We start from the raw sequence: 10,327 nt of genomic DNA, 5'->3' as shown, positions 1-10,327 counted from the left end.
TAAACAACATACAGTCCTGTGAAAAAGGAAGTTTTCAAAGCACCCTGTAACCATCATCACCATCATGGTACCTTCCTGTGAAACACTAAATACTCCCTATAATTTATGGGGTTGTAGAACCACTGTTAGCAGCAACAACCAATGTAATCATTTTCTGTATGACTTCATCAGTCTCTCACTTTGTTGTGGGTGATATTTGTCGCATTCTTCTCCACAGTGCTGCTTCAGTTCATTGAGGTTTGTGGTATTCGTTTATACACAGCTCTCTTAACCACCTAGTCTGGGCCATTGCAACATCTTGATTATTATTTTTTTCAGCCATTCTCTTGTATATTGGCTGCTGTGCCTGGGATCATTGTCCTGTTGCATGATTTAGTATCAGCCAAGCTTTAGCTGTTTGACTGATGGCCTCACATTTTACTTTGGCTTCAAGGTATCCAGGTGCTGTGGCTGCAAAACAAACCCAAATCATCACCTCTCTACATAGCGAAACATCTCCTCTTTGGTCTCGTCTGTCTAAAGGACATTTGGGATGAATTTGCTTGGATGTTCCTAGGAAGATCGTAGCCTCATGTTAACATACACCTAAATGCTCCAGAGCAATAAAACTGCCAGAAATTCTGCATTTATGCTCACACTTGCCGAAGATAAATGAATCAAATGCATTTGATGAGCAGCACCTGGTTGTTACCTATCCCTTTTGCTTTGGAACCAGTAAGGGTGTACTTGTCCCCACAGCAGTAGTCGTCTTAGATACATCTGTTTGTACAGCTGCAGCTCTTCTAAACCCAAAAAAACCCCAATTCTCCTCTCCAAATTTGTAATGCCTACATATGTACCCACTTCATCAGGTCTTCTCATAATAAGCAGGCATATCAAGCAAAATGCAATCACCATGAGGAGATGTAAATCTAGTTTTCTCTGGTAATTACACTGTTTCTTTTTAGTCTAGCACCTGGATTTGCCCGTTTCAATCCCAAACCCGATTGCCAGCTCTTGCACTGCTTCTGGTCATAACAGGAAGCTACTTTCAATTCCTCCACCTGTGACCATAAACTGGGAGTAACTGGTTCTAGGAAATAAATAGACCAATATTTAAAAGACACACTTCACCTCCATTTGCCCTTCTTCTGCCAGCAGAATGTAAACTCCCTAACAAACAGATGAGGGCAGCATTGCTTTTTATGCAAACAACTCGGTCTCTGTCCAGCATATCCTCTAAAGACTGCAGCAGTGCTCTTGGCCTCAAAATCACTATGATCAGGATTCAAAGCCATTACTACCAAGTCTTTGAATATAACAAAAAAGGAACCCATGCTCGTATAAACCAAGAGTAACATCCTCATTCTCAGCTTCTTTCTCTAGTGACATTTTAGTAATCCTTCTCATCTGTTTATCTCTTTGTCCTTCACATCACTGCCATTCTATTAGGCTTTATATATGTCTTTTAAAGCTTAATGTGCATCCTCTGTTTATAGTAAAATGGCTTTTATAGAGATTACCACCTGCTGTGGACAGCTTGAGGTGCTGAGGATATATTTCTGGCTGCACGCCAACGCCAACACTATTAGGCATATCTTCAGCAGATGGCCATGGCGGGCTATCAGCTCTAAATAGCTGGTATTCACGCACAGCCTGTAACTCTGCAGCAACACACTCTCACCACAGGTATCTCAGGGGAGGTTATGAATTAGCAACCATTCTAAGGTCCGTCTGAAATCTGAGGTTTTGATTTGGTGCACTCTTTTCTGCAGCTGCACACTAACATCATTTCCCACCACAGAGCCTTTGTTGTTCTGACCCACAGCAATTTCGCCTTGGAGGATAATGGAGCTTGCTTGAGCTGCATTATTTCTTTACCTGTGTTATTCATGCAGACTTCTCAATGCAAATAGGAGGGTATAGTGGTAAAGGGTGTATTTATGTCGCCATGTCTTCTCTGAGAGTCTCACTGGAGAAAAGAGAGGAAGAAAGATAGATAACTTGTGAAAATATTTAATCAGTATTCTCCCAGTGATGAGCTGTGATTGGTGCAAATACACCTGCTGGGCCACCTTTTTGTTTTTAAACGTAACTTTAACTGCAACAAATGTATTTTTGGTATTTGGCTCAAAAGAACCTGCCATCGATAATATGTGAAGTATGGCTGTGGAGACGCACACAAGGTCCCTCCGAGCACTTTTCACTCATGGTCAAATAGTGCATCGTGGCCAAAATCTAAGGTACTAAAGCACAATCATCACTAGAGCCAAAATCACAGCCTGCCTCAATCAGCCTTGGCAGCAATCAGCGAGGGTTAAGTGAAGCAGCTTCTGTAGTTATCTGACTTCAAAGTGAGCTTCTCAGAAGCACCACGCTGCTGAGGGTTCAGCTACTTTGTCTGTGGCTGCAGTTACCAGCTGCTTATTTCATATTCACTTACTTTGGAACTGCATATTGGTTTAACAGACATCGGTGCAGCGACGTAACTGGTGACACCTTGTGGTTTGTCAACTCCCTTTTTTGAGACCCAGATGGTGTTTTGGCCATCGCCTTTTTGGTTTTGAGGAATGAGACCTTACAAGCAAAGGGCGGGCCTCACTGAGAAAAAGGCACCCTCATATCTTCCTGTGTTTTTATATTTCATTGTTAGATTATTTAAATATTGTCTTTGAAAGAAACATGCTACAACGTAGAATAGAATAGTTATTATTATTTTTATCTTCTGTCCCTGTTAATGGACATCAGGTCCTGTTTTATTACAGAATAAAGTGATGTTATGGATATTGTTTCTTTTTTCTGTGAATTTCTGGACATTTTTTAATTTTATTTTTATGAACAGAAAAACATTTAGATGAAGAGAACACTCTCCATTCTCCACATCTAACACTCAACTAAACCTGGGTTGTTAGGTAATGGATGTATGACAGAGGGTGGAAGACAGGATTTTTCTCAGCACGGTGCAAGTGGAGTAATACTTAGAGGGCCAGACAGTGGAGCAGGAAGGTGAAAGCCTGGTGGAGGACATTTCCAGCTTTTAAGAAGCCTAAGCTGGGAGAAAATGATGTCACCTAAGTGCATTATGGGTAAGCAGCATAGTGTAAACCAGGGTAATGAAGTGTTGGGATTTTGATTACTCAGCAGCCTGTGAAGGAAATCATCCGTCCATGGTGTCAGCAGAATGATGTGGCATGTTGCACTGTGCTTATGAGAGGACTCACCATCCAGAAGGGCTTGTTCCTTAAAGAATCTGTCCTGACTTATTGAATCGGCTATAACCTGGAACTGCTAAATTTGGACCATAGGTTATCTGAGTCATGCCGCGAACACTGATGTGCTGAAGGATGTTTTCTAAAACCTGGTTGCTTATTTCCTGTTTGATGTAATCAGAGGAGCAGCTGTCTCTGTGGTTTGTTGCCAGTGTTGTCCTGTTTTCATGTTTCATGCAAAAAAAGAAAACCCCAACATCATTTAAATGTAATTGATAAAGACAGCAGATAATCCACTTTTATTTTATATTATTAATTATAGAAATCAACAGAATAAAAGAAGAAATTACATTTTAAACTGAAGTGTGTTTTTGTGCGTGTGAATTCAAGTGAAAAGGCTCCTTCTTCCCTTTCTAGAAATTGTATTACCTAAAAACTTCAGAGCCCTGCATTAAAAAAAGAAATCTTATAACATGCCACCTCAAAAGCTGGTATATCCTCCTTTGTGCTTTCATCTTCCTGCTCTAATGTCTGTTCTTCCTCCACCACATCTGACAGCCACCGACTCTCCTTCCACAATTTTGAGTAAAATCCCTGCTATCTCATTGTGCCCTGTGCTTGCTCAAGTATGGACACGGATTGAAACTGTAAGGTAGTAAATCCTGCTGTCCACTACAAAGGAAAGCGAATAAAAGTTTTGTTTAGCTACAGAACCATAATATCTGCAAAAAATAATCCTCATCATTTCGAAAAGAAAGTCCCTGTGCTCTGTTAGCCCAACTCACATAAATGTGGCAGCAATAGAAAAAGAAGGTGCAAGATGTCCTCTTGAGAGTACAACAGGACTTTTTCATGTTTGTGGCTGTAATGTGGCAAAATGTGGGAAAGTTCAAGGGGGCCGAATACTTTTGCAAGCCACCGTATATTGGTTAATCCAACGAGCACTGTCAAACAAATCCTTTTTATGCAAACAGAAACTACGAATTTCAGTCAATCACAATCACTAAAGAGTAAGATATATTGTCAAACCTTCAGCACCACTTATTAAGATGAGTGACTGTTTGCATATATTTGAGCCTTTCTGTTTTGACCCTGTGTGCTTTAGAAAAAGTCCAAAATAAATTCAAACTTGTTCTCCCAGTTCTTTTTTTAAAAAAGGCATTAAAGATGTCTGCTGTACAGTCATATATAAACTGGAAAAAACACAGTTCCAAAACTTAAAATCCAAAATGATCATGACATTCATGCCCACGACGAATAGCAGCTTGTGACTGTCATCGTAGCTACGTCCTTATCTGGCCTTGCTTTGTCTTCAGTTTTCATTCTAAATCTGACAATAATTTACAAATTGAACAAATTACTGGTTTATTAAATAAACCATGAGACGAGCATGTGAGGTCACAAGATCATAACTAATGCATTCATTTAGGGTATAAATAAAAATAAATGGGTCATTTTCCCAGAGATTTCTTCTATTATCAAATAAGTCGCCTCCTATTGGCCATTCAAAGAAATTACCTTCCCTTTCCAGACCTGAAGACTTCCCGCAGCTTTCATATATATATATTCTGTGATGACAGTAGACCTCTGCTTCTCTCTGTGGATTGAAATTAATAAGACATTCGCTCTGGAATAATTCCATTGGATAACACACTTCGTTTCCGAATGGTTTGTGAAATGAGCTGTATCTGGTTGTTCTCATTTATCTCTGGAGCCACTCTTGGCACTTGCTTTACTGTCACATCTACAAGTTGGTCTGTCTGTGTCTGCCTTTTGTTGTTATTCAGAGATCCTCAATTATTAGGGTGGCTGTGGCTACAATGTAGCTTGCCATCACCAGTGTGTGAATGTGTGTGTGAATGGGTGGATGACTGGATGTGTAAAGCGCTTTGGGGTCCTTAGGGACTAATAAAGCACTATACAAATACAGGCCATTTACCATTTACCATATTTATTTATTTCAGTTTTAGAGCATGGATGATTGACTTCTTTACGTTACTGATGAATGCAGCGACTAATCTTCTCTGAGTTCCCTTTAGTTATTGACTCAAGGTGTGACAATAAATTGTCACATCGTGTGACAATACACTGATGTACAAAATTGGCTTGAATAATCAAAGTTAACATGAAGCAGGCTAGTGATTTAACATGTTACAGTTACCTATACACAGATTCCTGCAAAATCTCAGAAAACAATGTGTAATCTTTGACTCTGGATGATAACTAAACATCTGTAGTGATGCAAAGCTGATGTCAACAATAACCAAAAATTAATAACATAAAATCTCAGTTATAAACTGACAGCGTTTGACAGACATGAGCATTCAGGATGATCACGAAAAGGTGCTCGCTGTTGCATTAAAGGAGTGTAGCACTCATTATTTTTACACTTTAAGTGATAGGAAATGCTGATGACTCCTGGAAATCTAAGTATGTAAGATGCTATTTACAGTCTTCAAAGTCAAAGATCCCCCACAAAGCTGGGGCAACTAGTAGAATCAACTATATCTTTTTTTTCTTAAATCAAGACTTAAGAGACTGTGTAGAGGCTAAAGCGACTTCAGTGTACCTCCCTCCATTTTTGAATTCAGTTCAGCTGGCGACAACACAGACAGGCATCAAAATGGTGACATATTGGCCCTTTCTCCATCTGAAATGTTCACAAAAATGGTTTTCTTGACTCCCCTTTAGCTCAAAAGTCAGGCCAAATATGGCAGAATGAGTAACTGATGAAGGATACATGATGGCATGAGATGAATGCACTCCAGGTCATATTGTGGACTTGCTTTATGCCCATCTGGCACATGCTGACATGAGCTAACCCTCTCAGCTGTGAGAGCAGATAAAAACCACACGAGTCTGCAGTTAAAATCATTGATGAGTGCTAATTCTGTTATTAACTGCCTTAAAAGCCTTGTGCCACTTTGGGATTAGTTAGCATCTCTAATCTTTAATGCATTCCTGTCATATGCTTTTATCTCTTATAGCAATGTTTTAATTAATGTTTAATGTCTATGTGGCATTTTTTCTTTACAAGCTTTCATATTATTCTCTGTGCAGAACAAAACAAATGTTGTTTATTCACAGGTTGCTACGTGCATCAGCATGATCTTCACACCAGCTGACATGTTAACTTAAAGTACACTCCAGAGATGGCCTGTCATACACTATTAAAATAACACGCTGTCTTTCTGCTGATGGCTAGAACTGTGCTTCTAGAGGTAGAAAAACCATCTGCCCACCTGGAAAAAAAGCAACCTGTCAGGGCAGGAAATAAATCCCTCTGGCACAAGCACTATGCCTCTTCCCCTAACGGTTCGCTCTTCCCCATCCAGCCTCTGTGGAGCAGTCAGTCTGCTTGCTTTTCTGTCTGAGGCGAGGCTTTGTTCTGGGTGACAGAGCTGGGTGTCAGAGATAGAGGATCTCGTTAGGAAGTCAGGGGGGGGAGAGCGATGGTGGCGCTTGCAATCTCTGGAGTATGGATGGTTCAGCAGGCAGGGATGAGGGGGTCTCAATATGTATGAGAGTGTGCAGGAGAGCCACACTGAGAGCAACAACTGCCCTTAGATGTCAGCATCCGAAATACCCATGTCACTGCAGGATCGACTCTCGGTGGCAGAATGACAAGTGCTTCTGCAAGACGATTTGGGAGGTCAGGATGTGTCTGTTTTTCCCCTCAGGTGACAAGATAGAGGACAGAGAGCTGTGTTTGGCTGCCCTTAACATGTCCACGAACACCTCCACAAAATGAAGAAAATCAGACTAAAACGTGCAGAAAATGAGCTTTACAGACCCCTTGACTTCATACGAATGTTTTGCCTTTGTCTTTGTGAACAATATAAACAATATAAACAGGGAGTCTTTGACTCCCTGTTTATATTGTTCACTTATTTACATGCAAACTGCATAATGTACAGAAATCAGCTTCACTGTCATTATTATATTCAGCGTTCAACAATTCTAAATACAATATATGAGAAAATTTTACATGCATTGGTAGCGTTTTCTGGCTTTGCATTTCTTTTTCTGTCCCTGATGCTTTTTTCTTAATACAGCGAAGCGTGTTTCGTAGTTCAGCCACACTCATACATGACAATACCCATGCATTAAAACAATTCTGCACAATTTACAGTAAGGTTGCCTCTTTAAGGTGTTATTGCTCCACCCAGCCCTTTTCTTCTGTGTGGTTGTTAACTGTGCTGCAAATACTATAAACACTTCCTGCTATCATATTGCTGCTGATATGATCTTTCTGAATAAGCTGCCCCACAAACTGTGAGTTAACTGAGTGAACTTGCATGGTACCCGTACAGTAACCGTGGGAATTGTAGATGATTCATTTGACTGAATAACTGAGTTGTAAATACAATAGTGAAGAGTGTGTGTGCATCTTCCTCGTGACATTTTGCCTAAAGCGGCGCTCATGATTTATTCAGTTTGCATTCTTGTCTGCCTGTCCTGTTTCTTACAATCGCAAAGAATTTCACAAAGATGCTCCCTCCATGAATGTCTGGACAAAACAGATAATGTGCTATGTTGCCGTGTAAATGCTGTACCATTTGTCTTCTGTCTTTGCATCTGACTGATGGTCTTGCTGGTATCTTTGATTGTGTTAAACACTGTCATATTTGTTTGCTCGTCAGTAACATATCCCCTTGGATAACAGTCATGCATTATGTACCAGCTTCATGTACCAGCATGTCAGGTCCTGCACCAGCTTGAGGAACTGAGCAGAGTCAATAGGTGAGTGAATGTTCTGGCGAGAAAGATGGGGGACCAAAATAATTGGGACTCCGTTGAGGGACAGCTATTACGATGGCCCTCCCTGAGGCAGTTCTTGCTATTTCACTTATTATTGCACTTCCACATTGGCCTGTGTTGTTCAGAGGCGTGGGTGAGCGTGCCACTAGCTCTGTCAAATGCACACAGTGATGACTCAGGAACCGTGAGCTGCTCATTATTTCCTTCACCCACCAAGAAATGACTGGCTGGTGACTTGTTTTTGGTTACTTTGGTAATACACAGATGGGTACAAAATAAAATTAGAGCACCTTATAACCTGATTAAATATAAGACAATCCTACTGGATGACAACCTTTGATTTTGTGCGCTCGCCTGAAGGCGCTTGCCTTTAGCTGCTTTTCTAGATATTAGAAGGATTTTCCAATGCAGGGTGATGATTTTGTGACAAGGGAAACTAAATCACACACTTGGTGGAGGTCTTTACACAGCTCAAGTAGGGATGGCTTTGTTTTTAAGGGTGGGTGTATCGTTTGAAATCCATTAATAGTAACACCCAAGGAAAGCCCCCTGGTATCACCAACAAGTCAGTAATCAGATCTGTCACCGTGTTTATGTATAGTCAGAGTTTGATCCAACTGTAAATAATGCCCTGAGGTGATTTGTATAATATACAGTGTAGGGAGAAAAGAGGAGCTGCTCAGCCATAGAAAACTATCCCATGAAGCTCCCAGTATACAGTTATACAGAACCAGCAAACAAACACACTATGCACCTCAGCAGTCCTTGACTCCCACTCTGACACTTATTTCTGGTTTCAAAATACTTCCACGTTGCATTAATACCAGTTACAGATGATTGTGGAACATCTAGAAGGGAAGACGTTTCACAAACTGACCTGTTGCATCAGCAGCATCCTATTACAGCATCTCTCTCAAGTTTAGTAAGTTCTTTAAAATCACCCATTCTTTCAAAAATGTTGGTAAAAGCAGACCGTGTGACTAGCTGCACCACAAAGGTTAAGAGGTGCGGTCCAATATTTTGTCTGTGTATTGTTTGCTCTGCAGAAAACGAAATAAAGTAAATAAATCAACATATGGATAGTTGGCTCACTGCAGAGAAGGCTGTAATTTGTTTTCTTTTCTGAACCCCAGCAAATAAAACCAGATGACTTTTATTGTTAAGCGTTATTAAGTTTATCTATCGCTACTTTTGTCAAAAATACATTAACTCGTATCTGCTTGCATGGTTATTAGACTCATCAGAATCTGTGAAAATGTGTCATTTGCCATGTAGATAAAATAGGTTTATTTCACTTTAACACACTCTTTGACATCTCAAAGAAATGTACACATCACTGCCTCCTTCATATGACAGAGTGATCAGTCTGTGTTGACGGCAGGTGGAATCTGAGCTACCGAGGCATTCAGCGCCAACGAGTCTCATAAATCACTGTGGGCCCATATGGTAATCATTCTAGGATCCCATCTGGAGGCTGATTTCATCATATTAAACAAAAACAAACAGCCAGCGGCATCTTCCTTTCCATCCATTTCCCGCCAGCTTCGCATTTTAAAGTCCTGCAGTTTGGAATCGGAGTGCCAGAGCTTCATTTTCTGCACACTTCGTAGCACAAACAGACTTGAACGCAGCTGCAAACTGAAGAAAGTTTAGCATTAGAACTTGCAAGTGATTACTTAGCCGACCTTTAGTGAAAACAATTTATATTGTGTCACATATCGATTAGAATAGTGTGACTTATATACTCTTACAATTTGAGTAGAACAATGTTGTGACACAGAGATTACAAGCATCATTACTGGGAAGAAAACAGTCTCTAACTGAGCAGCATACAGATTTCTTTGTAATCTGCTAAACAAAAGATTTCTGACAGAGTGGGTGGTGAGGGGCAAATCTAGTACTTTACAAATTTTTGTATCAGCCCAAAAAGATGCACCTTTGCCCCTGTAAGCAAAGAAGCTAGTTAAGGCTTCAGTCACACAGACCTAAAGCTTACTGATGACCACAGTTACCTGCTACTATTTTACCTGTTTGTGATTAATTTGACTGCCAGCAGCTTTTAGCCTTGTTTTTGGATAGAGACAATGTAGCTAGACAGCAAAGTGGGGAGAGAGAACTGAAGACATGCATGACAGGGCCACGGATCAGACTTAAACTCGGGCCGTACGGCATATAGTCGCCTGCTCTTCCACTGAACTAAACTGGCACCCAGTAGTGCAGTGTTGAGGACTTTTTTTGGACCAAATTGTACATGAGACATAATTATGGATGTAAGTAAACTGTATACTGATGTTATGATCATTTTCCAGTGTGACCCATAGTGAAAATAACCCAAAGTCCTTCATTTAGAGATTAAAACAAACAAAAAACAGCATCTA

The sequence above is a fragment of the Neolamprologus multifasciatus genome, chromosome 12 (assembly GCF_963576455.1).
Source record: "Neolamprologus multifasciatus chromosome 12, fNeoMul1.2, whole genome shotgun sequence".
Lineage (NCBI taxonomy): Eukaryota > Metazoa > Chordata > Actinopteri > Cichliformes > Cichlidae > Neolamprologus > Neolamprologus multifasciatus.
Note: the sequence above shows the minus strand (reverse complement) of the source record.